Genomic DNA, 27,690 nt, shown 5'->3' with positions numbered 1-27,690 from the left:
CATTGTCAAAGACCACTCGTAGAGCAGTAATGTCGAGCTGTTCTGTGTTAAGTAAAACTGTCTGGCAGACATTGAAGTATATAGAAAAAAAAAGCGTGAGCTGACCTCATACTTAAGTGCAAAAGACAGCAAGTAGGATGTGACTAGTCACTCCACCTGGGATAGATAATGTATAAAAAGCATCAAGTGTACAATACTTCATAGAATCTTGTTTTTTTCCCCATGCTGGAATCACACGTTAAAAACAAATGATATGACTAGACCTTCTTTACATACAGATGCAGAGAAAAGGATTTGGATGTCCTCTAAGCAGCTTGTGTTCCTACCACAGCAATTCCCATTCAGGTTGATAGCAAATGGAAGAAAGAGCAGAAAACTTCAGTGTTAGTGATGTTTATCTGGGAATTTAAATAGGAAGAAGAAAGGCCAAACCCACACATCCCCCAAAACACAAGTGGTCTCTAGTACTATCTTCTAAGCTATAGAAATTTGTCAGGGTAACAGATGCAAATATCCAACAATTAGTCCAGAGTGTAACAGACACATTAGAAAAGTGTTCAGTTTTCTAAAGCCTGCAGCGATAACCAGCTCGGCTTTAGCCATGTCAAAATAATAGACCTCCCTGCCTAAATTTCACCTGAAATGCACAAAGAATACATTTCAGAAAGAGATTCCTGGACAGCATTAGGAAAGCATGAAAAACATAGAACGGGTACATCTGTTGAAATAAATTGTGTTAACTGTCTAGCTTGAAAAGACCTGATTTATTGAACTGTAAGCAGATATTTCAAGTCAAATATCTTCTTTCTGTAGCGTGCAGAAACTAAGCCACAGTTCTAGCCACGCAAGATAATGAACAGTGCAACGTATTAACACCAATATTTACCTTTCTTTTATGCTTGATCAATAAAAAGACTTGGAAACCATTTATTAGTTTACTTCCTGTCTCAGTCATTCTGGAAACAGTATCAAACTAGATGTAAGGGAAACAATAAAATGAACCACATTGTAATGTTCAGCTCTGTCTTATATTGCTCAAGAATTGCTAACTACTAAGAAGATTAACATCTTCTAAGACTTGGAACTAAGACTGCATCGTTCAAACAGATGCACTCTAACTCAACAGCATCTTTTGCAGAAAACCTGAACAGAGGTGTATAAGATTCTACACGCTATTACAAAGCAGAGAAAAGAAAACACAGCTCCATGCCCTTCATAAGTCGCTGGGATTCAAAATTCATTTGTCTAGCATATCGCATCTTATTAGGCTTTTTTTTATTTCCTTTCCTTACAACATTATACCTTTCTTTTCTAATCGAGCCAGAAAAATACTGCAGTTAAAATGGGTAAAAAAAGCAAGTAATAAGAACAGAATTAATAGCATGCCTGTTTGGAAGATAAATTCATTTGAACCGTTACCAGAGAACGTAATGTCAAGTTTCAGCTGCACAGTTTGGTTACCTGCCCTCAACTTTTGGAAAACAAACAAACAAACAACACTCCAGCACTCTCCCTGATAGCACTTTGCATTTCTACAATGAGTCGCGTTTTTTACTTAATGACCATTCTCACAGGTAACACGTATTTACGCACAAGAGCTGAAAGTCAAGACCCCGAAAGATTTGCATTTTTGCAGTCAAATGCAAAAGGTAAAGCAATAACAGGTAGCAGTTGCCTTGTCTGCATTTGAGTATCAGAGCTGAGAGCTTGAATTTATTTCATCATTTCAGGTTACCAACCGAAAATGCACTGTCTCTGAAAGACTCAGCCAGCAAGAACTCAAGTCATAGCCATTTTATCTAACATTTACCTGAAAATAAATTATTTACAACATGGTAATCCAGTGTGTTCATACACTGGAAACCTTATCCCTCCTGCTTTGTATCAGTGTTTTTAATGGTCCCGCTAATGGTAAGCTGCAAGATCTTTATTTAAACCTCGTGCTGGATACACAATTCCTAGGCTCTCTCTGCAGTCAAAGGAGAAAAGTACATGTCTCTCTAGGGAGCAATTCACCCTCTAAGAGACAACTCAAAGTCTCCAAAAGGTATCAGTCTGTCTCTGATGACTCTAAAAGGAGCCTTGATATCTGACAGACTGGACTTTTAGATGACGTAGTCAGGGGAGGCTGGTTACACCCTAGTGAATGCAGAGGCCAAGTACAGCACAGGATGTGCCGTGGGATCTCTCCACTCTAGTCTCTTCCATGACAGAATACAAATCCAAACTTACTGCTAACTCATCTTCCCCAGATATATCATGCTACTTGATCCGATCGTAGGAATCCTGCTGTGACATAACGGTAAGAACAATCATGTCCAAATCCCTCTTTCACTAGGAATAGGAAGGACACTGAAGCACCAGGGAGACACCTCATTTTGACACAGCCTGGACACTAAGCAAAGCAGGCAAAGCGTTTTCTTCACTACCCTTTCAAACATAATGCTGTACTAATTACTACAAAGCAGGGTGACTCTCCAAGATGCAGCAGCAATAAACAGATCTGCTGCATGGCCACTGACAGCAAACTACATACATCTTGAGTTTTCTTCTGAAGACTGGATTAAGTTAACGTAGAATTCATAATGTCAGCTTCAACACATTATAAAACAACCAAACTTCAGCAGAGAGTTGCATAGGTGAGCAACAGCAGTTGGGCTCATTCTGCAGTCACGCACTTTTGGAAAGACCCTTCCCCTTTCAGGGTCCCCATTTCAGGGACAGAGACACTGCAGGGTTACAAGTATAGTAACTCCACATCTATCTGTATGGCTTTCAGGAACCAGCATCTTAGATATCAGGAATGTACAGTAAGATATACTGAAAGCATTGAACTATTCGTCTTAGTACTTCAGCAAGCAAAATGATTATCCACTTCACACTGGAGTGTTTTACCTGTTCCCCTCAGCTCCCTTTGATAAAAGAAAAGCTTTGTTTTGTAGCAGGAGTTTTTCAAGAACAGGGAGCTTTAACTCATAAGTAGTGTATCAGCTGCAGTGTGTTCTGGATGTATTTATCCACCAAGTTGGAAATACTGCAAGCACCACCGAAGGATTCCAGATCTTTCTGGACACAAGTCCCAGTGTAGCCCAAATCATTAGTTTCCCCAATGGCATGAGGATTCAGATATTTTGCTGCATGATAACAATATCCATTGTAGCAGAGTAAGAATTACAGCACGTGTACTATGGTAACTGAAGAATCACCAGTTCGGCACTAACAGCTTTTCACCTTAACGAACAACTAGATCTTTCATTGCTTCATGCTCACCCTCCCTTTCATGCCCTTCTTTTTTTATGTTACACCCATCTTATCATTATGCTGCTGTATCACTATTTTGCTATTTTCAGTTCAAAAGCAGAGCAAGCTTAAATGGTTATCTACATCAAAAAGCTTCAATCACTAAAAAGATTTAGATACTTATTGCATGACTCAGTCCTAATACTTCAAGCAAGATTTAATGTATTCTTTTTTATCTTGATCTCAAAAGATCATTTCTCTGACCAGCATCACTCCGATGCTGTCTTTTTTATGGTGCGAGAAAAAGAGAGAAGGAAAAATCTTTCTTCTTCTGGAGTCCCCCTCACACGGAACAATTCAGCTATTTCCTTTCTTGCTTAGCTTCATACTATGAAACTGCAAACACCACATAGGAATGTCACCAAAGTAATTTTTCCTAGGCCTTTTTTATTTTAGTAAAGAAAACTGCTTTTAAAACTTGAGGGGTAGATATTGCACACCAACTTCAGTGTAACAAAGATGAATATGGTAACAATATAGTAGAATTAAACAAAAAAACCCCAAACAAAACAACAAAAAAAACCCACCACAACGAGTTTATTTAAGGTCTCTCCAGAGGCTGGTCCAGAAATCCCGGCCAACAGACAGTAAGGGGCCTATGCTAGGAAGGGCAATGAAGCGTATGTTACTCCCATGACACCTGATGTTGAAGTACGTACTGAATTTCTTCATGCTCAAGACTTTCAGCATAGCCCACAGTTGCTGGAAGCATTTTCTTGATCGTCTCTACAAGCTTTCCACCATCTGCAACATGCAGGGGAGATGGGCCCCCATGCTATCACCCTTGGATTGCAGTGCAGCGTGCTGGTGAGCTCAGGCACTAACAGTGTCTTAAGCTCATAGGTTAGAAAGTGCCATGATTTTGGCTAAGAAACGCCTTGCTATTTTCCTGCTTACTTAACTCATACTCTACTCAAATCATCTTAAATGAAAAAAAACACAACCCCACAAGAAAAAGAGAAAGAAAATGCAAGCATTTATTCATAATTTTAAAGAGGCAGCCACAATTTTATAAAAGGTAGTTTTCTTTCATTTCCTCACCTACATTTAATCTATTTGTGTCAATACTCTCTCAAAAAAAGTCTCTCTTTTGGCTGGCCTCCTCCTCCCAACAAGGTGGTAGTCAGGAATTCAGGCTTTGTGCATATTTTCTTTCTCCTTAATACAGTGTATTAGACATCACTGTCAAGCTCTCTTTTCTTATTTTAATTATTATTAGAGGTGGGGGAGAAAGGAGGGGAGAGGACAGGGTAGGCTATCTTACCCCTTCCCCAGGGGAAGGCAATTTTACCAACCTTGTAAGCAGAATAATTTGTTGATACAAAGATGCTAAAAATGAACTTGACTCAATGATATCACAGCAAAATGAAGATGCAGAGAGCGTTGCTAGGATTAAGTACTTTTATAATAGCCCTGCTCTTAATAATGAGCCAAAATTTTTCTAAATTTCGCAAATGTACATCTCTAGGAAATACAAGAAATAGCAACATTTCAAACTACTGGAAGTGCTGTGAAAGCACAAATCAAAACATTTGCAATTCTCTTATGCATTCATCAAATAGGGATTGAAAGAAGACTGGCTTTAAATTAACTGTCTCACAAAGCACTACAAAACACAGCAATAATGGAAATATTGATATTTAGTCCGTTATGCTAATGAAAAATTAAATGAACCCGTAGACCTTACTGCGATGAATTCAGACTTTTAAAACATCTTATCCAGACATGATTGATATGTCATTATTTTCAAGCTCAGCTATATTATTCTTTACAATCTTTTCAAATTCACAGTTTAAAAGCATGCCTTCCAAGCAGTTTGCAGTACCTCTGACAACTATGGAGGTTCATTTCAGGAGAAAGTTTTTATATAATGGCCTTGTCACCAGGTTGGGGAAAAAAAAGTCAGAAAGCCTTATTTGTATCTTTCTATAATGACAATTAACAGCATAAGATTATACATAGACCTAGCAATACGTTGCTACACTAAGCAACTCAAAAAAGATCACATAAGTGACAGTACAATATCTGTCCATGACAACATATACAAGGGCAACGATTACTAAAACTGATGAATGCTAAAAAGAGAAGATGAACTCACAGATGAGAATTTTCCTTATGCAGACAGACTGTGGAACTTATGTTTCATCTTCAAAGAGCAAAGCTTTGTATTTTCTTTAGAAGTGCACTAGTTGTGGTTCATAAAGTTATCATAAATCACTATTGCTGTGTTTCAGCAGTCACCCTATCTTATCAAAACTTTCTGACTGTACTGTTTCCTCAAGAACCTGTAATGGCATGAATTTTGGGATTTGGGTGGAAGCAAACTGGAATAAAAAAAGTGTCTGGAAAAAAGCGTAGGCAACCAACAGGAAAGGTAATTTAGAAGACAGCAAGTCAAAAGCATTTCTAGCTTGACCCAGAAGTATTTCCTTCCATAAAGATGACTGACCACACTATGCTCAAAACTATAGTTGAGGTCAGGTTCTTTCATTCTCCTCCTTGTACAGGCTCCTCAGACAACACATCTTCTCTGTCACCTCATAGCTTTGAGGTTATCAGAACTCCACAGTAGCTCCCAAGTTATGCGTTACAGGAACTGCAATTATACCACTATCTGGTCTTTAAAGAATGAGAATGCAGAGCGTATACAGCTCCCCTGAAGTATCACGGTGTTGGGTTTTGGTCAAACTACTGCATGCTGGTTTTAAGCCAAAGTGTTTGGAACTTGGTTTTTCCAGTTAAAAGCTGATTATATCAAAATACTCAGCCAAAAAAAGTTATTCCGCAGTTCTTAGGAGAGTGACATATAAGCTCACTTTTGGTTGCAGGCAAGATTTATACAGACAGTCAAGGGATGTAGACTCCCTGCATGTGGGGAGAAAAAAAAATAAATACCTCCAACAGACACATAGATAATCTGCTAAACTCCTGCATATGCAACTCTTGTATGGTATACAGCATGGACTCCTGCCGGCAGTTTTAGGCCTTTCTTCCAGAGGCAGTATACTTATCAGCCTGTGCTCTATCATTATGATCTGGATCAATAAACTCCATTTCTGCCTTGCTTTCTAAATGCAGATTCTCCACAAGCCATGTTGAGGTTTTGCCTCCCCTCAGTGAGTTATTTTCTAGAGCACATCAGCTTGCTGCAAAGTAGTCCCTGCAGCAAAGGTCTGGTTTTGACTTCTGGGCAAGATGGAAAGCTTGCTTTACGGCTTAAATATATTAATCAGATTTATTTAGAGGATTAGTAAATCCCCGAGTTGTGGTTTTAAAATACGAAAACTAGCATCTCCTCCTAGCTCAACTAAAATATTGTTAACTCACTTTTCTTCTGTAAATCTTCTAACTACCACAAGGAAGCAAGATGTACTTTGTAATGTTTCAAAGTCTGCTAATTTGATAATAAAACCCCTCCCACATACTGGATATTTTACACACAGTAGCCAGTATGTCCTGTGCCAAAGAGGAGAAGAGGAGCCTGAGCTGTGTCATGTAAGCCTCTGGCTCAAGAGGTGCAAACACAAACTAAGTACCATTAAATCAACACAGAAGTCACAAATAAACCAGCCACCGGGGAAGGGAGGGCAGGAGCCAGGCAGAGTCCCAATGCAATCCCTAAGCCAGTTCTGTAGGATGGGATCCGGCCAGAAGGTCCCCCATGCCTCCCTGGGGGAAGATAGGTCCTTCTCCCTCAGGTATTTCCCACATCGCTTCTCTTAGGACAGTGGGAATGATCGTTGAGAAGATGACCAGTCACCTCTTCATTAAGCTGCACTAAGAAAAGATGAGACTAATACTGAGGCAAACCAATGTTTTGTTAGGAAGTTGGGTAAACTGCAGTTGATGTAAATCCTGGAACAAACAGCCTAGAGGTGACCAGCTCTGGGTGCTGTGGCAGAGGACAAGTTTGCTGAAGGAGCACTCTTTTTCCCCTCTCTGAGGGGAGACAAAAAGGACTAACACATACAGTCTTTTTCTCCATGCACCAGACTGGCTGCACTAGAGAGTGAGACCCATTTGTCTTCATCAAGATCCTGCTTGTCAGTCTTGGGAGGAAAACTCTGGAGACAAAGCCCTGGCTTTGCTTTCAGCCACAACAGTAGTGACAAGAGAGCAGAAAAGAGGAACAGCAGCTGACACAGCACTGCTCTCGGTGGTTCTTCACATTGAGGTCTCCAACCAGCCCTTCCAGCAGCTGGTGGGTGACCAGAGCATAAACTACTATCAGACCGTATTGTCAACGTTGGCAGGATTACCATTACTAGACTATACTGTCCATGCTGGTAGACATACCTACGAGGAGCAATACGTCATGGTATAACATATATTATGCCCAGAAATATGCTATCACAAATCAGAGGATTGCATATGGGATGGAACCAGCCCCAGGAAACCACATTCTCATCCACAGGCATGGCTGAGTCAGCCACCAAAGATGTGGCTTCAGCTACCAGAACCTGTTTAAAGGAAGTGTGCCCATTTACACTGCATATAGACATGCCTCACAGGTGTAATGCATATGCCAAATATGTTGCCCCATTAAAGAGATCACGCATTTCCCTATAGTGCATCTTTAGGGGCCAATATTAACCAGGTCAGGACAACAGCTGCAAAATTGCAGTAGTTTCACCCCTCCACCACAAAAGCTTTTACGACTTTGTTAAGGTGAACAAGCCACCACACACTTCTGCATTCAGTGTCAGAGTGGTGCACAGCACATTGACAGTATTGGTGAAATCCCAGCTTCAGTCATGACGCGTACACAGAAGAGAAGTGCAGACCTGCAGGAGAAGGGCACCAGTAAATCCAGTGGGATTCCCACAGTGTTCTATGTGAACATTCACACATATTGCAGCTCACTTTGTTTGGTCTTTTGACACAAAAGCATCACAGATCTGTAGCCAGAAATGCTAACACTAGGGGTTTTTTGGATGGGTGTGGGAAGGAAATACACACACCAGCTCCTCTGCTTTTTTCAACCCAGAAGAGTCAACTGCATTTGTCATACCAAGCTTAGCAGGAACCAAAGTATCTCTCCAATTAAAACTGAGTTACTATCAGAGGCCTGTTATATCACCACTTTAAATCAGCAAACATAGGTCCCTAAATGATCAGATAGTTTCTTAGATAGCAAGTGAAAGGCAAGATAATAGTTATCATGAAAATCCATTCTAATTGCCCATGCTTTGAAAGTGATTAAAAAAAAATTAAGAGAATTCAACCCTCTCTTCTGCAAAACAGTTCCTGCGGTTGCTTAAGCAAAAGAGAAGATGATACCATCTCCTCTCAAAACATTTGCATCAGAGCAACAGCAAACACCACATTTCTGCGATCACACAGAATTTCTGGCCAGTACCATTTTCAGGTTTTGTTTTTCTCCTTCCCCAAAAGCATGACAAGTCCATGCAGAGAGCACATCATAAGGAATAGGAGCAAGGGGCATGTAAGAGTCTGTTCAGTTCCATATCTCTTCCGATAAATTGATAGTTGACAAGTGAGTAACTGCTGTTCACATACGGTTACTCATTCACTTGAATTCAAATATACACTTGCTTTGGATTATTGCTGTGGGTAAGCCATTTCTTACCTTCTTTCTTATCCTTCAAGTGTCATGGCAACTTCAAATATTTGAAATACAAGGGAAGCTTTTCACTTTTAGTAACAGCTCCGTTTGTAATAAGGAAGCCTATATTCCCTGTGTTTGTGAGCTGTACAAATGAAACCAAACAAGTAATCGCTGCTTGTACTAACATGTACCACCATCAACACAATGGAATTACTAAGCAAACAGCTCTGTTGGATGCTTTAGGACAGAGTTGTGCTCTCCCAACCTGTGACACCAGCAGTGGGACAAAGCAAAACAACACTTCCATGGTTACTTCCAAAAGGCCAGTCACCATGGGGATTCTCCATGATGATCTTGCTCAGTAACTGCAGTAAAGTTGTACAGACTCAGTAAAGTTGCACAGGCTTCTTTAATAAAAAGGACACCTGTACAGACCTGGAGCCCAGAGTCAAGTGCATCACCAGTTAGTCAGGCTTAGAAAGTTGCTGTGACACAAACACGGCCTTTCAAGACCTGTCTTCTGACACTTTGCTTCGGTATGTTTCCTTTCACTACATAGACTTGCCATTTTTGTTTGCTTAAGAGCTTTTTCTCTTTTTCTCTTTCCAGTCTAACTGCAAGCTTTGGCAGGACATCTCAGAAGATCCACACAGAAGAAATGAGCACTTTGCAGAAGTCTCCCACATTCTCAGGGGAAGAAATGGGATCAGGATAGCAAATATCGTCCCCCATCAAGGAGAAGTCTGTCTAGTCAGGCATTAATGACAAGGACTAAAGCAGAATCTGCTCTTTTTTGACGCTATTTTCTCTGCAGAAATGTGGGTTTCAGTATGATACTGGACAACATGTACTCTACACAGGGTTACTGTCCCATGCCATTTTGGAGTGCATCCATCCATACCCGGAGTCTGGAGACAGTAGTTCTCACTCTTGCCAGGAGCATTTGGAAACTAGCACACACTCAGGAACCCCACAGCCTTACACTTCCTTCAGCAGAGGAGACTGGTACTACAGAGACGTCACCGGACTCCAATTGTCTTTTTCCCTAAGTTGTTAACAGTCATTTTTTTTCCACTCCCCCATGTATAATCCCCCCAGTGATGGACATGTGCTATATCATAGTCAAGGTAATAGGCTTAGTGCAGGACAGTGTCCTATTGCAAGAGCAATTCTACTCTACACTGTAGCTGCACCCTTTATCGTAGAATGGTTCGGGTTGGAAGGGACCTTAAAGATCATCTAGTCCCACCCCCCTGCCATGGGCAGGGACACCTCCCACTAGACCAGGTTGCTCAGAGCCCCATCCAGCCTGGCCTGGAACAATTCCAGTGATGGAGCATCCACAACTTCCCTGGGCAACCAGTGCCTCACCACCCCCACAGGAAAGATTTTCTTCCTAATATCTAATCTACATCTCCCCTCTTTCAATTTAAAACCATTACCCCTAGTCCTATTTTAAATAAATGTGAAAAAGATCAAAATGCCTTAAAAGACATGTTTTATATTTCCAACAGGTAGCTGAACTTTGCAAAATAAAGCATATACCATTATTTATGCATTCCAGTATTTATTGTTCTTAAGTATTGATCATAAACTGGATCAATAAAGTCAAGTGTACAGACTGAAGTATTAACATCTGACAAAAAAAAAATCATAATTCAGGCAAGATTTGATATAAAAAAATAAGCTTGATGAACAGAAAATGAATTTTGATTTTTGGCAGTTCAAGCCTCATTTCCTTTGATTTATTATTTTTTCTTCTTTCACAACTGTGCTGCTCTTTTGTTTTACAAGTGAATCTAGAAAACAGTGCCAAAAATGCATAAGTGGAAAGACTTTTTATTGCTTCCAAATTGGGGCTTCTACAAATACTACAAAAGAGATTTTCAGACAGTTTTCCAGATTGCAGATGTTGGGATGAACATCTCAACTTCTGCATTCTTTAACCAGCATTTAAACCTTCAGATTTTTCCAATGATTAGTGTAAGTTCTACAAGTAAAATATTTTCCCTGAGGTAAAATATGTAGTCATTTTCACCAAAATTGATAGCTGAACTCCCACTCACTTCAGCGGAATCTGCATATAGACAAGGATGTGCATTATTAGTATGATAACATTCAGCGTAATCAAGCTAATGAATTTGACAACTTGAGACTGAAAAGTACAGATTGAGGCATGTGCTGTTGACAAACATAGCAAAACATGACATTTTCAAGCAAAATATTGCATACAGAATGAAATGTTAAAAATGCAGTTTAATTAGGTATATCATATTTTTTATTATTTTGAAAAGCCATAACTAGAAAAATTTCCAAATGGTTGATTGGAGAGAAAGAAATTTTTTTTCACTTTCTTCACTGAGATGGAACTAAATTCATTTGCATATGAGCAAACTCGTGAACTCTGTACTAGGAGACTTTTGCAAGTTAGAAAAAAGTTAGTTCAAAAGTGGCAGCTGATAGTAGGCAAAGCATTTCTTGTTCCAGATATGCAGTAACTTATCTTGTAAAATAACCAAGCCTCTCCAAGGTCCTCCAAACCAGGCAGCACTGTTGGCTTGAAGTTACATTCACTGAAGTAAACATTTTTGTTATTCTTTTATTACTGACTAAATCAAATTTTGACAGTCATAGCACATGTGAAGCACATCACCTTGCCAAGCATTTCGGCAACATGCAGAGTAGCATGTATAATACTTGCCATACATCAGTATGAATTTTCTTAGAAGTCTCAGATGTAGAAATGCCAATTGAATTGTCTCCCTAAACAAATTTTAAAACATCATTCCCTCTCACAGAGAAAAATGTAATCCTAAAAAAATTTTGGGGTGGGGGTAAGGAAAGACAAGCAAGCCAAAACTATTTTTGCAACTAGTATCCAAACATTGCAAATACACCTACTCCATTTCAATGATACCGCTGACCTCGTTTAAAAGACTTTAAACTTCTATTTCAAGTGAAGAGAAAGTTCTGATTCTCCATCTCCATATATTTCATACAGATTTACCTCACCCATCAACTCCATCCTCCCTCCATTTTATCTCATAATCCTTTCAGATCTTCCAGTAACCAATTATAAATCAAAGTGTATAACATAGAGGTATAAATTAATCTTCAATCTTACAGTTCATGTTGTTATTCAACCTTCATAAACAGCTTATTTCAAGAAGTAAAAAGAGCTATTCTTTCTATCCTTGAGATGTTATTACTCCTTACTAATATCAATAAAAATGTGAAATTAATATACTTAAACAACCCTGAGTCTTTTTAATCCCTTTGGAAAGGCTTTTTTATCAACATTTATCTTACTATTATCAGCATTTATCTTATTATACTGAAAATGTTGAACAGACATCTGTACACGTTTTTACAAGAAAAAGGATATGTTATTACGTGGAAAAGAAAATCGGTGGATTCATAGTAGTGAGGCTTTAGATCCTTTAGACCCAGACTCCAGCACAACAAAGTTTTGTTTATCTTTATTTGCAATGAGGGGAGGGTAAACATGCATAAGCAGACAGGGATGATGAAATGAGCTAGTATACAATAAACACAATTTGAAGAGATAAATGGTTTCCATCAAAAACCCTTATGTTCAGATCCATAGCAGCAGGGGAGGAACCGTTTGGTTCAAACATCAACCTGACTTTAACTTGACATAACACCATTTTGTTATCTATCCATTCACATTAGCATCACCTAAACTAGGATTTCCCACACACACTTCAAAAGCCCCAAAACAAGTGTGGACAGGAACACCAGGGCTCACACCTGTTCTTGAGGCAGAAAAAGCACACCTTGCATTGTTTTGAAAAAAGTTTTCAGAGATTTTGAAGCCACATTGATGATCTGTGATGTTTGATCCATACAATCGTCTCATGACAATGTTCCATAAGTTTCTTCATTGCATCCAGAATCAATGGGGAGCTCTGCTCATAATTTGGTGCCTCATAGTCAGCAGAGGTATCGGCCAGGGTCTTTCAGATGTAAAGCATAATGACTGAATATGCCAAAACAAAATATCATCTCATCTTGCTTTCTGTGTTGTGAAAAATTCTTCAATCACATTTCATTATTCAGGTATATTTCCCTCCCACTTAATCTTTTTTAATTTTTAAATCCTACACGGATTTCTAGGAGTATCTGTGGCTGAGATTAACGCCACATGCAGCAGACAAGCACCACAGTTCACAGCACAGGCTGTTCCCTCTGCAACAAGCAAGATGTTTCTTGTCATACATAATTCACTAAGCAAATTAAACATGTCAGAGTCAGTGAATGTTGTGAAAGCTCACAAAGGAGAAAGGGACTCTTGGAGCTCGATCAACAGATGGGAAACAGCAAGGTAATAATGGGCTCGCCAACTACTTAAAGGCTGAGCTTTAAAGATATTTTGACCATCTCAGAGCTGTAGTCAATATACCAAGGTGAAACTTAAAACACATTTGGAAATTACTGAAAGAGCATAAGTTCTTGGCAAGATATCTCATTGAAATAAAAATTCTTCCTCTCCATACAAGAGGGGTCAACTTCCCCCAAAGTGCAGAATACAGATAATAACTGGAGTGTTGTAGTAATAAACCAGAGTAGAAGAATATCATATGTTTCTTAGTGAGGCAGAATTGTTTCTTGTAAATACTAGTGCGGCATTACTCAGTGCATTCTGTGCCAAACATGAAAAATTGAAGAGGTGTGAATGCAGTGCTTTTAAAACCTTTTATGAAGGTTTAAGTTTATCAAGATTAAAACCCTGGCATAACATTCTCTCGTTTGACGTCATTGCTAACACTCCCTCATCATCGCTTACAGATCTTTGTTCGTGTTAGTTCTGGAGATGGCTTAGATAGAAACCAAACCATTTTGTTGCAAATGCCAAGTCAAAATGGATAACCACTACCTTGTCACAATTCTCCTTTTGGGTCCTTCTCATGAAAAGGAGGCAGCTTATGCCAACAGGCTTGGCAAGTAGCCGATCTCTGTAATAAATCACATTTCCTAGTAATTATACTATCATTCATAATAAATTGCATGGTCTTTTCATTACTGTAACTGCAATTCTTTCTCTCCCTGTCTCCCACTAGTCTTTCAATAAAGGGCTGTGGGTTCTCATCTGAGCACCAGAGGGTAAAAGGAAAGAAAGAGTCAAAAGGGAAACCTAAATGAGTAAGGGAATGTGGGGGACAAGGAGGAGAAAGGAGTGGGTATAAGAAAGCAAGTTAAACAAGAATATGCAATATTCCATTACAGTAAAGACAAAATAGGCATCCAGGTCTCTGCAGTGACTCAATGATGTTTTTCACTCAGGGCCAAGACTGCAGCTCACTGCACTTGTACACGTAGCTGAAAACAGCGTTTTTATTCATGCAAATTAAGCTGCAGTCACCAAGCATCAGAAAACCAGCTCCACCAACATCAATTACTAGGTTCTCACCAGTGAAGACCTCTTACTGTCATCATTTCCCCACACGGACACACTTGGGACCAACGGAGAGATAAATGCTTTAAGAAACATTCGAAAAGGTCTTATCAAATAGGAAGGCAGAAGACAACTGAAAATTACTATATTTATATTGCAATTGAAAGTCTAAACGTTTTCAGTAAATGATCTCCAAAACAGCTGAGGCATTACATTTCCCATGTTTAGAATCTTGCGGTATCAAGAAGAGAACCATATAGTTTTAAAGGTCTGGCTTCATTTATTCATATAAGTGATATTTCAGCATGTGCTATATCCATGCAACAGCATTAGTGTTCTACAGGTATCTTTTTTAATTTCCACCAAAATACCTCAGCCATTGTAATTCAGCCTAAAATCCATTAAAGATACTATACTGTGCATAAAAACTGATGAACAGCAAAACTTTAAGCTAATGTAAGCACTCATACCTATGAAAGCATCTGTTCAATTTTTACAGGAAAGCTTATTGGGGTATAAAAGGGTGGTATGGAGCAATGTATTTTCTCAGCTAACCATAAATCCTTTAATTTAATTGGAATTACAACAAACAACAAATCTGGGCCTACCCTGTGATTTCACAGCAGCATCCTGCTGTAAATGACAGTCTCAAAATACCTATCTAAGCTAACATTAACTAAAGCTTGTAAAATTGCTGTTCAATCTTTCTCACAAGAAGTGACAAATAGCATGATTTTATATCAGCAAAAGAAATAAATATTATCAATATGAACCATGCTGTTCAACAGTTTAAGTGATAATCTGAACTTTGAGGAAGCTGAGAGACAAAGACCTCAGGTCAGGAAGAAACAATTCTTCCGTATAAAAAAAAAGGAAAAGAGCAAAGAGTTGTTTGTTGACCTTGAACTGCTTTGGCTTCAAGAAGTTTGTTTTAATTTTTAATCAACACCTTCAAGTACAGTTAAGTCCCATCTTCCTCCATTTTACACAGCTGCTTATTCTCCTCCCTATATTCCCATGAGTTTACAAATTCAGATTTCACCAAAAACGTGGAGTTCAGGCAAACTTATAAAACCATCTATCTTCATTTGTCCTCCTAAAAACCTGCTTGCTCCCAAAGGAAACGCAACATATCACATAACGGTTGAAATGGACGGCATACGATTCCAAGACATACTAGCGCTTCCCGAGTCACCCAGCGCAAATATCAGTGTTTCATAGCACAACAAGAATGAACAATTTCATGCCAGGATTTTTTCCCATCTCCAGTACGGGCACTGCCTCCAAACAGCAAAACTCTTTGTCGTTAAACTAATGAGAAGCACTGCTAGCAGTCGACCCTCAAGAAGTTGTGTGACCTTTGGATGTTCTGAGGAGGAAAACCCAAAAGCTCTTGCAAACATCTGCATTTATTTGGTTATAGAATTAATGATGCCAGCCCATTTCACAGCTGATACATGAAGCAGCAGCAGCTGCTCTGTCAGTCACTGTGACTGTAGCCTAGATTTTAAAAATGGATTACACTGTCTTAAACTTCTCTGTACTGTGATTTTACGAAGGCAGTGTAATTTAATTCCTTGTTTAGAAACAGGTACATCCCTGAATGATAGATTTCCCATCTAGACATCCAAGACACTGGACAGACCAGGTTTTTCATAGCTAAACCAACAGCTTCTTATTAAATCTATAGCCGGGTGTGTGTTCTTGCAAGCGTGTGCCTGCACGTGCACACACATTGCAAGGAATTTAGGAAGTTCACAGAAAGTGACCTTTCTCCTAAGTGCAGAGCCCATTCCACAAGATACACAAGGTGAAAGCCTCCTTTGGTCTGGTCAGGGTACTTCAGGACTAAAGTGGTATACTAGATGTAGTTAGGAGCGTGTAAGTGAGGCACACACAGAAGGGTTAGCTAGGTACTGCAACATCTAGTGATGACGTTCAGCAGCAAGTATGACATGGTGAGTTCAGAAATTTGATGATGGAAAAAGGGTTGGGAGATTATGTTTTTCATGGTTATCAAGCACATTCAAAAGCTATACAGAAATGTTCTGTCCTCTGGCATACATTATGGGCTTGTTTAAAACCCCCTTTACAGAGATCTCTCTCTACTTACACACTGATTACCTTGGCCATTGCACTGATCCCTCTCTCCCCATTCCTAGTTTCCTTACAGAGCACTGAGGAAGGTGGCTGTCATTCATCCATCACCTCACTCCCTTGCAAAAAGGCATAAGCACTCACACAGCCCAACAGAGTGGGCAAGTACATAGGAAAAAACTCGTGCCTCCAGAAACGGCATGGTTCAAGTTTTCAGTGACTGACTAGTAATCGATTGTCTCAAAACTGAAGGTTTGAAGGTTCTTAACAGCACAAAGCTGATCAAACTGCTCAATATAGTCCTCGTCAAGAAGGATGCTCACCATCAATCTACTGTGTCATTTTGGAGTTGCAGCTGCCAACACCCTAATGTTAAGTATTCAGGCCTTGTATGTGCACTAATATATTTGCATTATATATCTAAAAGCATTAATGAACTTATTTAATAAACACTTTTCCTTTGGGTCACATATCTGAAAATAGTATTTGTGAGGTTCCAGTTTCCAAGACTTCCTAAGTCACAGCACTGACCACCAGAGAACCCTCCCCTTCTTCCATCAGTGAAGACCTCAACTGAATTTGGGTCTTTCAAAGGGATGTAGCAGTCCCTGTAGAGAAGTCCATTAACACAAATACTTGTCCAGAGCAACCAGTAGGCAGAGCTTTTCCACAGGTTACAAAGAAACCAGGGTCAAATCCCCGTGTTACTTGATGCAGTTGGAATTTTTGGATCTGACACACTGAACAGGACTAGATGCAGCTTTGAGTAGAAGGAAGGTTTCTACGAAACCACACCACTACCACTGTTCCTGCATTTGGTGCCCGTGTAGTTTGACAATATGCATTAGGAGGATGCGCAACAGGCTTAACCGACACCTAACAAAGCCTCATCACAACAGGGACCGACTATTTCCTATCGTGGGTGGTTCCCCCTTCCTGATCGTCACCAGAAGTTTTATTCAGGATCCAAGAGGGTTTCTTTTCCAAGTCCTGTCTGAACAGGCACTTTTCTAAGAGACATTTCCATTGCAAGTGCACTGTGTGGTGGGTTGACCCTGGCCTGATGCCAGGTGCCCACCAAAGCTGCTCTATCACTCCCCCTCCTCTGCTGGACAGGGGAGAGAAAATACAATGAAAGGTTCACGGGTCAAGATAAGGACAGGGAAAGATCACTCATCAATTACCATCATGGGCAAAACAGGCTTGACTAGGGAAAAATTTATTTAATTTTTATCAACGAAATCAGAGTAGGATAATGAGAAATAAAAACTAAATCTTAAAACACCTTCCCCCCCCCCATCTTTCCCTTCTTCCCAGGCTCAACTTCACTCCTGATTTCTCTATCCCCTCCCCAAAAGCAGCATAGCAGGATGGGGAATGGGGATTGCAGTCAGTTCATCACATGATGTTTCTGCTGCTCCTTTCTCCTCAGGGGGAGGACTCCTCACAGTCTTCCCCTGCTCCAGCATGGGGTCCCTACCATAGGAGACAGTCCTCCATGAACTTCTCCAGCTTAGGTCCTTCCCACAGGCTGCAGTTCTTCATGAACTGCTCCAGACTGGGTCCCTTCCACAGGGTGCAGTCCTTCAGGAACAGACTGCTCCAGCGTGGGTCGCCCACGGTGTCAAAAGACCTGCCAGCAAACTGCTCCGGCTTGGGATCCTCTCTCTCCAGGGATCCACAGGTCCTGCAAGGAGACTGCTCCAGTGTGAACTTTCCACAGGTCACAGACTCCTTCAGGCACATCCATCAGGTCCTCCCCGGGCTGCAGGTGGATATTTGCTCCACCATTAATCTCCATGGCCTGCAGGGGGACAGCCTGTCTCACCACAGGCTGCAGGGGAATCTCTGCTCTGGTGCCTGGAGGACCTCCTCCCCCCCCCTTCACTGACCTTGGTGTCTGCAGAGTTGTTGCTCTCATATATTCTCACTCCTCTCTTCTAACTGCTGCTGATGTTGTGCAGTTCTGGCTTTTTTTCCCCTTCTTAAGTATGTTATCACAGAGGTGCCACCACCATCACTGATGGGCTCAGCCTTGGCCAGCGGCAGATCCATCTTGGAGCTGGCTGGCATTGGCTCCATCCGACATGGGGGAAGCTTCTAGCAGCTTCTCACAGAAGCTCCCCTGCTACCAAATCCTTGCCACGCAAACCCAATGCACACTGTCACCACTATTTTGAAAGATCCTCACATCGCCAGCAGGCCTCAGTAAAAGAAAGGGGTTACTGTGATATTATTGCTGCTTACTAAGCTTTTTTAACAGATAGAAAACTGGGCCATCATTTTCAAAAGTGATATTTTCCATACATTAAGAATAATGCAAGATGTCACTGTTGTGACAAAAAAGTATTCTCCATAAAGCATTCCAGATAATTTTAAAACATGCATTAAAAAGATATTTCCCCTTTTTTATCCCTCTCTCCAGTGGTCAGTTAAGCCAGGTTTCACCGCATTGTTCCTTTAAAGTCTGTTTTACTGGTGATTGAATGCCAGAAAGATGAGCAAAATGCTGCCTGCAGTATTCAAGCTTATTTGTCACAGCTTGAAATTGGGTTGGGACACTGAAAGCATTTCAGAGCTCGTGCAAATCCTCCCTTTGGATTATTTACAACCTGTTGATGCATATTCAGGAACACACCATAAAATATCATTAAAGTGATAAATCTGTCTTCAACTACTATGAGCTCCCCCACCTCCTCACACACTTCGATACATTGTCAGTTGTAGTTTTCCTTACACTGCTAACCCAAATAAGATGTCTTTTTAATAATAAAACAGTCAGATTGAAAGTGCATGATGCTGAGATACCTCTGTGATATCCTTACCTATGGTGCTGTGAAACTGATACAGGGACCGTTTCACTGGAAAAGACGGATGATGCTGGGAGAATAACAGGAGTGACAACTATTTATTGTAAATGGATGCTGCAGGTATCAGCTGGAAGCTAAAATGCATTTCATTGTAACTAATTACATTTGGATATACAAGTAGCAAAAACATACAAACTGTTCCCATCCATGGCAGAAAAATCTGCTTTCTTGACACCAACCTTCAACAGCAACACTGCTGTTACTGCAGTTTATAGTCCAAATTATTTCCTTTTAACACTCCAAGCCTCCATTCTACAAGCATCTCTTACTTCCCCCGCGCACCGCAGTGTTTTGTCTCTTTTTACTCAAGAATCTTCTTAAATTAAAGTGAAGAGAAAGAAGCAGTTAAATTCTTGCCATCATTTCCCTTCCCATAGAGTAGGCAGAGTAGGTTTTGCTGGAAATATCCATATTCTAAAATAGGGAAAAGTCAAATTCCCCTGGAGTGCAGTATTTCTTTGCTTTATCACAAACACCTGTATACTAAATGGCATCTGTCTCACTGAAGAAGGAAAGTTTTCCCTCCTTCTGATGCAGTCAGGTATGCAGCATACTGCAAGCCATATTTCATGATTATTACACGAAAGAAGAAAAACCATCCCAATATGTATTCCCTTTCCCCAGGTGACTATCAAATTGCAGCCAACCGTCATTCACAGCGTGACTGGGGACAAAGCAGAAGTGCTTATTCAGCAAGCAGGAGAGTCCACAAGTTAAAGGGATGGTGTGCATTTATAAGTGAGGATTTTGGTCGCAGTAGAAGTCGAATGCATTTTAGCAATGTGCTATTTCTGCCAATACCATCCTTGATACTACAGGGCTCGGCACAGTTCCAGAAGAACCGCACACATAGTGAAGGAGAAAAGATTAATCTAGCATTTTATTGCTCAAGTACTACAAGATCTCACATGCAAGCACATAGAAAAAAAAAGAATAAAATACCTCTCCAATGAATCTTACAAGACAGCCAAGAACAACAGTTTTTTGCTTTTTACAGGATAACAACTAAAACAAAGGAATCTTTCCTGCCAACACTCTTCCCCAAGGCATTGCCCTTGCCTTGCCCTGTCTGAAGCATCCTTTAATCCCTCTCCTCAGGACTGTGCTACGGCAGCAGCAGACAACATGCCAGACCCCAGCTTGAGATTCACTGAGGCCTCTGTTCTGGGAAATACATGGTCCAAAGGAAAACGGTACACTACCTGCCAACTGCCTTTTGCTTTATCTGCAAGCTCTTAAACCACACACCCACTAAAATAAAAGTAATCCTACTTCTTAAAAATGACTGGTTTAACTGCTCCTGCATCACAGCACCAAACCCTGTCTTCGTACCTAGCGCCATACAACTTCACATACACACTTCACTTCCCTCTTCTCCTTCATACAACACACCCACCACGCAAGGAATATTGCCATCTAAGACAAACTTCCCTATCTAATGGAAAAAAGAGAAGAGGAAAAAAAACAGGTGAAGAATTCCTCATGGTCTGACTATTTATTTAACTAAGCAGAAAAATGCACTGCCAGGTTGATAATCCGTTTCCCCTGTTCCTATCCAGACTCCTAGACAAGTCTTGGCACTGCAGTCTCCAGAAAAACTGTTTTCCTGGTACGGCTTGCCCCTTCGCTGAGCAAAGTATTCAGAGGCTAGAATTATTATCAGATATCTCAAACTGGTGGTTGCTCAGGAATTAATCAGGAATTTTACCCAGGATTTTTTTTTCCCCTGAAGAGAATTTCTCTTTAACCTGTCGTCTTCAGAAGATGATTTGTTCGCCTCACTTATACTTGTGTAGAAAGGATACTTGTGATTTGGTATGATTGTTCCCCCTATTTCTCTGGTTTATGGCTGTGTTATATATGTTATCTGCAAAACCAGGTGACCATTGCTTGTTTATTAATGTCTTATTCTTACTGGAAGAGGAAAAATAACAAATACTTTCCATTAGACTACTGTATTATAAAATGGAAATATCATATGTAGCAGCTGTCAACATGGTTTAAAGGGCCTTTTTGTTGCTGTTGTTTCTTGAAAACACTTTCAAGTCCAAAAATCAGAAGGTGAGAATTAATTCCTATAATATTATCTCAGATATTGAAAAGGGAAACAAAACCTGTATCTTGCAGTTATTGTTATTTACTATCAAGTTATGGCCAAGCCATTTTAGCACATTTTTTAAAGACAATTTGGACCATTTTAAGGCATGTACACTACCATACAGGTCAGTGAGACGAAAGTTAACGATAGCAGGCAACACAAAGGACAAGAGCTGGATAAAAAGAAGAGTTGTCTCCAGTCTGTGGGCATAAGTCCCACATTTTGTCTAAGTTGCTTCATTTTGATTACGCTACCCCAAGAATATATTTTTTTCAAGCCAGATATTAGCTTTGGTTTACACCAAAGCATTAACTACTAAGCAATTCAAATAGTTAATAAGATGGCCATCAAACATGAAAATTGTGTTTCTCCTGTAAGTAAAATAAATTTGCAGTATCAAAAGACTTCCATAGTGGTTCCAAATTATCACAACTGTTGTCCAAAATTTGCACTATGCCTAGTGCTTTGTTTACCTTTCCTTAAAACTGTCTGTAAGTAACTTCAGATGTAACAAGGGTATTGAACTGGAAGTAAAATTATACATACCCTGGAGGGGGTAAAAAAAAAAAAAAGGTAAGCGGTAGTTAATTACTGGTTGTTACTCTGAACAAGAACACCTGGAGAACATTAGGGTCAAGATCAGCTGCATAAACAATAACTGCCATCCCTACCCAAAGTGTCAGCTTCTCCAGATCTATAAAGCTTTCTGAAGAAAAAACTGTTTCCTCTCCAAGTAAGGCAAGTTCAGCTGATCATTTAGCATTTACTCTGGGTCACATGACACAATAAATTCCTTCACCTGAAAATCTACTTGGGGACTGTGAGGCACCTGCCCGGAAATCAAATTATTTCCAGCTTTTCCACAGGACAAGAGAAACTGGGATAGTTAATTTTCATGTAAGCATTAATATTCAGTAGGTGCTCTCTGGCTATTTCAGCCACCCTCCTAGAAGAGGGGAACAGCCGCTCTGAAGAACTGGGCTGCTTTTCTATGGGGTAGGCAGTCACTCATCCCACTAGGCACCAAGCCTAATAAGATCCCATCTAACCGCGCCGGATCGGGGGGCCTGACTGCAGAGCAATTTGCGGAGAGAAAAAAAAAATCAGGTTGGGGGCTGTCAGAAATGATAAATGTTTCAGAGACTAGTGTAGGAAACGCTTAAATAAGTCACTAGGTCACGCCAAGGTCTTGAACGCAGGTAACGATGTTGTGCAGAGAGGACCTGCACAGGGTCAGGCACTGCAGCCTCCCAGGGAGGCTCCCCCAGAGAAGGCCCGTGCTCTGCAGCTGTGAAGCGGTCTCAACACTTTTCACTTCGGTTTCAGACTACACATCAACCCCAAAACACTCCCTGTGTGTGTCCTAACTCACATCTCAGCCTGGCCTCAGAGGAGCAATAGCGCTGGATTTAGAGCAAAAGCGTGTTGGCTCCAACTTGTAACACAGAAAGCATTGGCCACTTTATGTACAGCACGATGTTGGTATGAAGGTGTATTGTAACAGTACACCGAATATTGCACAAAGGGAGATGGATGCAGACATGCTACGTCAAGATTTACAGATATTAGAGAAAAGCTTAAGACCGTTCCTAAATATTTAGAAAAGCTTGGCAAATTTCTTAGTCTCCAAAGATTCTTTTTTAGTGTTGCAGCCTCGAGCAGAAGACTAGCAGCATCCTTTGTTTTTTACATTCACAAAGAAAAGTGAGTGTGCAAATTCTGCTGCATATAAATAAGGCATTTGAATATATTGACTATGGGCTGTAAGTCTGGGTAAAATTTACTATCCGCTATATCAGTATAGAAGTAAAAAAAGGCACCCTGATGCTAACACGAGCTATTTTGTGGAAGGAAAAAATAATAATGAATTGAGTTACACAGAATTCAAAGTTTAGAAGGCAGGGTGTTCGTCAAACTTGATAATGTTATTTAGCAATACAAAGTAAAGCAAATAACTTGCATGCCACAATTCCCCAGTTAATCTTTATTGATTAAGCTTTTGTTAGAAAAAGGCCATTGGCAGTCCATATTCTTGGACAAGTGCTTAAAGCAAGTGTTGTAACTTATATCTAACCATTTGTTCTGTGAAAAGCATTTACAAGGAATTGTTTTTCACTCTTTTGAGGGGAAAAAGTGGGAGTCATTTGCAACAATGCAAGCAGAACAAATTGGAAAAAATGCATTCTATTTTATTGGGTTATAAAAACAAGTTATTGCCAAAGTTTTCTAGAGATACTGTTAGTATGTTCAGCCTTACATCGTACTGAAAAAGTCGCTTTTCTATTTCTAGACTTCAGAGAAAGCTTTGGAAAAAAAAAATCTCTAGTGCATCAGAAATAGATAATGAATTATAAGCACGTTAATTTTGTGCAGCATTCCATTTATCTGTAGCTCTCTTGAAACTAAACTACTTTTGAACATTAGTATTTCAGTCACCATACTAGCATGTTTTATTCCCGCAAAGCACAGTTTTCATCCTGAATAAGTCAAGAAAAAAAAATTGCAAACAATTATCAAGCAGTTATATTATTGCTGTAAAGACATTAAGTAGCTGACTCACTTAAATCTAGTCAAAATACAGCACTCCGTATTCTCAGCACCCTTCTTGGCATCCCACTTTTCAAGAAAAGGTCAGTAAACAACAGCATGATAGCAATAAACTTGTAAACAAGTATATTTATGGTCATCTCTCGACATTGTCTTATGACCCCTTTGCTTAAAATAACTACAGGCTTTTATCCCAAATAATTTTTATTTCTAATTTTAGTTTGGGCCATGATATTTTGATCCACACTGCAAGGATTTTTGCATAATATTACTAGCGTCTGAGAAACTAATTGTAAAATAGATACTCAATATTTGCTATATAAATTTGCAAAGTCAAAGCAACAAATCCTGAAGATATTTTGCATATCCCTACATATACTCTCAACAAATAAAAAAATTCATTGTCCAGAGTCTACAGGTATACGTCTTTGGATAGAAAGAAGCCCAATAGTTTTCTACTTGATGAGTTTTACATCAAATAATTAACGTACAAAATTTATTGTCATCTTTTCTGCAGAACTTGTAGCATTTCAGCTTAATATTCAGCAAAAATAAGTGTTCTTCTCTACTTCAGTGTATGTTGGATCATCAGCAATATATGATAAACAGAACATCCTAAAGATCAGTATATTCAATAACTCCAATAAAGCACAAAAAAAAGCCAGCTTCAAATAGTGGAAGAGCAGAAAGAGTCAGACGGATACCTAAAAAAAGACCATTTGAAAGCACAGAGTATCTCAGGCATAAACTCTCAGTAATACCTCAGGTGCCATTCTCATGACCCTTTTGGTTTTTTCCAATCTTATATTGGAAAGGGTTATCATAAACAGTTTTACTTAGGAAAGGAAGCATGGGGACAGGGTAGCACTAGGAGTTTCGCATCTTCAGCAGTACTACAAACCTGTCTGTAAGCATTCATTAAGTACAAGTGATTACACAGAAAAGTTAATGGGTTCTCTTGGCTGACTTCCATCTTGCTTCACTAAAGTCCTTGATAAAGTATTTTGCTATTTCCTTGAAAAAAACCCACCTTGATAAACTGCAACCCATTCATACTCCACTCACCCCCCAGGATTTGATTCAGGCTAATGTACGTACTTTTTAACAAAGGGGTGGAAAAACGCATATGCTAAGAGTTAAAATGGGGATAAATCTCTTCGGAGCATCAAAGCATCTGACAACCTTAATTCCAAACATTTATCTTAAGGTTAATGCAAATTATAATTTTACATTCTCAGAGGAAGCTTAAACTTTTCAGAACAGTAGGATTCATCCCCCCTACGTTATAGCCACAAACATTTCCACCAAAGGCCACGCCACCTACCAACAACAGGATCTTGGCAACCAGGGCAGGTACTCCACATCAGGCACTTCCTCATCGTTAGGTACAACACTCACAACATGCATCAAAACTATCTTTGCTCCTTAAAACAGCCTTGAGAGTCACGCAACAGTAAGGTGGACACAACGAACAAAGCCAAGACCCTAGAGCACCTACGGTTCATGCAAGAGGTCCCTGAGGCAACCCTGGGTAAGGCCGGAGCCCATACCCCGCAAGACAACCCCTGCAAGGCTAAGAGCCAGATACTAACTTCTTCTGCACATAACCTGAGCAAAATGCAAATGTACCAGCCATAAACCACCTTACCTTGATTTAGCTGCAACAGATGAGAGGAGAGATGTGCTGTGAACTCAACTGCACTCGCCTTTTCTCTGACATCCAACAGGCCAAAGCTTTTGCCTACAGCCCGAATACTGCCACTCCAGGTACCAACTTTAAAACTCCTACCGTAGGTCTTCTCTCAACAGCTAAACCTTCAGTCACAGAGCACCAAAGCAGCGGACTAACAGCTTGCCCAGAAGGGCTGGAGTTGCAGCTGAGGTTTCATTTTCCAGGACACGCTGTACTACTGAAACAGAGAGCCCAGCCACCCACTGGACCAACACAGGCTGCAGGCACTTTAGCACCCCCACCTCCTTCAAACAACCAAACCTACCTACTTTGTTTCTATCCCTTTATAGAAATCACATGGCTATTTCCCAGCTGGATCTGATGTCAAACAAAGACAGCTGGCTCCCTAGCCTCAAGCTCCTCCTGACCCACAAAGCGGATCAATTTTTAAATTTATAAACTCAAAATAATGTTTTTATAGCTTTGAATGTGTTTTATTGTTAACTGCAAATGCTTTCTGTGATTCACCAACAGATTCATGAATGAAGTTCCCATTTTCTTACATGCAAATAAAAGTTCAGGAAACCCACCTGCAAGTCTTTTGGTGAAGAGCAAAATATACTTGGGAGGAATCTTGTTTTTCACCTAAGACTTTCTTCATTCCTTGCAAAGATAGTCTCATAAAAGTAACTGCAAGCAGTAATGGTTAAAGTTCAAAGAAAGCAGTAGCTGAACTTCACAAAGATGATGCCAAGAACAAACTAATGAGCCACTGGTCACTCCTATATCAAATAAATCTTAAGATTATGAATGTGATAGATCTCCTAATCATATTTTACTATTCCTCCTAAATATTCTAGGCTATTCTAAGACAAAACAGGAGTAGGAAGGAAAGCTGCCCTCAGGCGTATGATAAGGATTTTGAAAAATTGCTTCTACTAAATGTTAAGACCAAAGGTTTTGTTAGAGGTGGGGTAGTGGAAAGCAAAAGGTATGCACAGCACAGGGGTTACAGGGAAGAACACGCCTCAGAAGGCATCTTTCTTTATGAGGGAGTAGGTGAAGGTCTAATGCCTTTGGGTACATGCAAGGATTTGCAAGATAGAAGAGACAGAAAAACACAAATGGAGGGAGAGAAAAAATATGCAGAAAAGTGGATGCTCCTGGGAAACGTATGAAAGAAAAACATTCAAAGCTCCCTGGTGACAGGAGCCCAGCATCTCTCAAAAAAGAGGGAAGGCACGGGGGGAGTAATGCAAGGCAGAAAGCTTAAGAGAGGTGGTTATCTATTGGGAAACACTTGGGTGCGTAGCGAAAGCTTTTAAGGGTAAAAGCAGAACTGTCAGTAACTTCCTCAATCATCTTGTCTTTGGAGAAAGGCAATTGTCACTTGAAGGTTTCCTTCCATTGTAGATAGCTGGAAGGCTGACTGTAGTGAATGACCATGAACTTTACCAGCCTCAGATCTAGGGGATCTCATGCAATACCAAGCTGGTCAATATAAATCTATGTTTGATTATCTTTCTTTTTTTGTTTTAGAAAACACGCTAACCACCAGTACTTCCCCATGAGAGTCTCACCATCACTTACAAAGTTACATTTAAATACATCTTGAAAAATAAAGGCATAATCTAGCGATTTATTTAGAAAATAACACAAAATAAACTTTTTCTATATTCTTTCAGCAGAACTTTTCACGGTTTCAAATTCATCTGAGATTTGAAAGAGTTGCTTATTCAGGAACAGAGGAAAACATACAGATAGATTGGGGAGGGGGGTGTCCTAAAATGCGATTTACATTTTCACAAGCCAAGAAATTGGGGAAAAAAAAGATGATGTTACACATTTCCAGACATGTAGCTTGGTGACAAAGCTGCTTTTTTAGAAAACAGGGACTTTTAAAATCGCAAACACATTCATTCCATAGTCTGTATTCAAAGCAAATCCACCAAGCTCTTGCACGAAAGAAGGTGAATAATCAGCCAGCTATACACTATTCATTAATGATGCAAGAAGCTATTTCAGAGAGTGGGATCTTTAAAAGCAAAGGCTGTCACAGAAAGATGCATTTATTTAGAAGCCATTAGAATATTTGTCTCATCTATTCTTCCATATCCTCAC

At 39.9% G+C, this 27,690-nt stretch overlaps 1 protein-coding gene across 1 annotated transcript in view; it reads right to left on the bottom strand.

The window, feature by feature from the left end:
• The window catches only part of POU1F1 (POU class 1 homeobox 1), a 181,427-nt gene extending 155,563 nt beyond the window's left edge, over positions 1 to 25,864 (bottom strand). The window contains exon 1 of the mRNA XM_074599168.1: positions 25,546 to 25,864. The gene's annotated coding sequence lies outside the window, so the exon portion shown is untranslated. The remainder of the gene's footprint in view (positions 1 to 25,545) is intronic.
• Between the last annotated feature and the right edge of the window lie 1,826 nt (positions 25,865 to 27,690).

This window comes from Larus michahellis, chromosome 1 (genome assembly GCF_964199755.1).
Source record: "Larus michahellis chromosome 1, bLarMic1.1, whole genome shotgun sequence".
In the NCBI taxonomy this organism is placed as follows: Eukaryota; Metazoa; Chordata; class Aves; order Charadriiformes; family Laridae; genus Larus; species Larus michahellis.
Note: the sequence above shows the minus strand (reverse complement) of the source record. Positions and strands in the feature narration are given on the sequence as shown.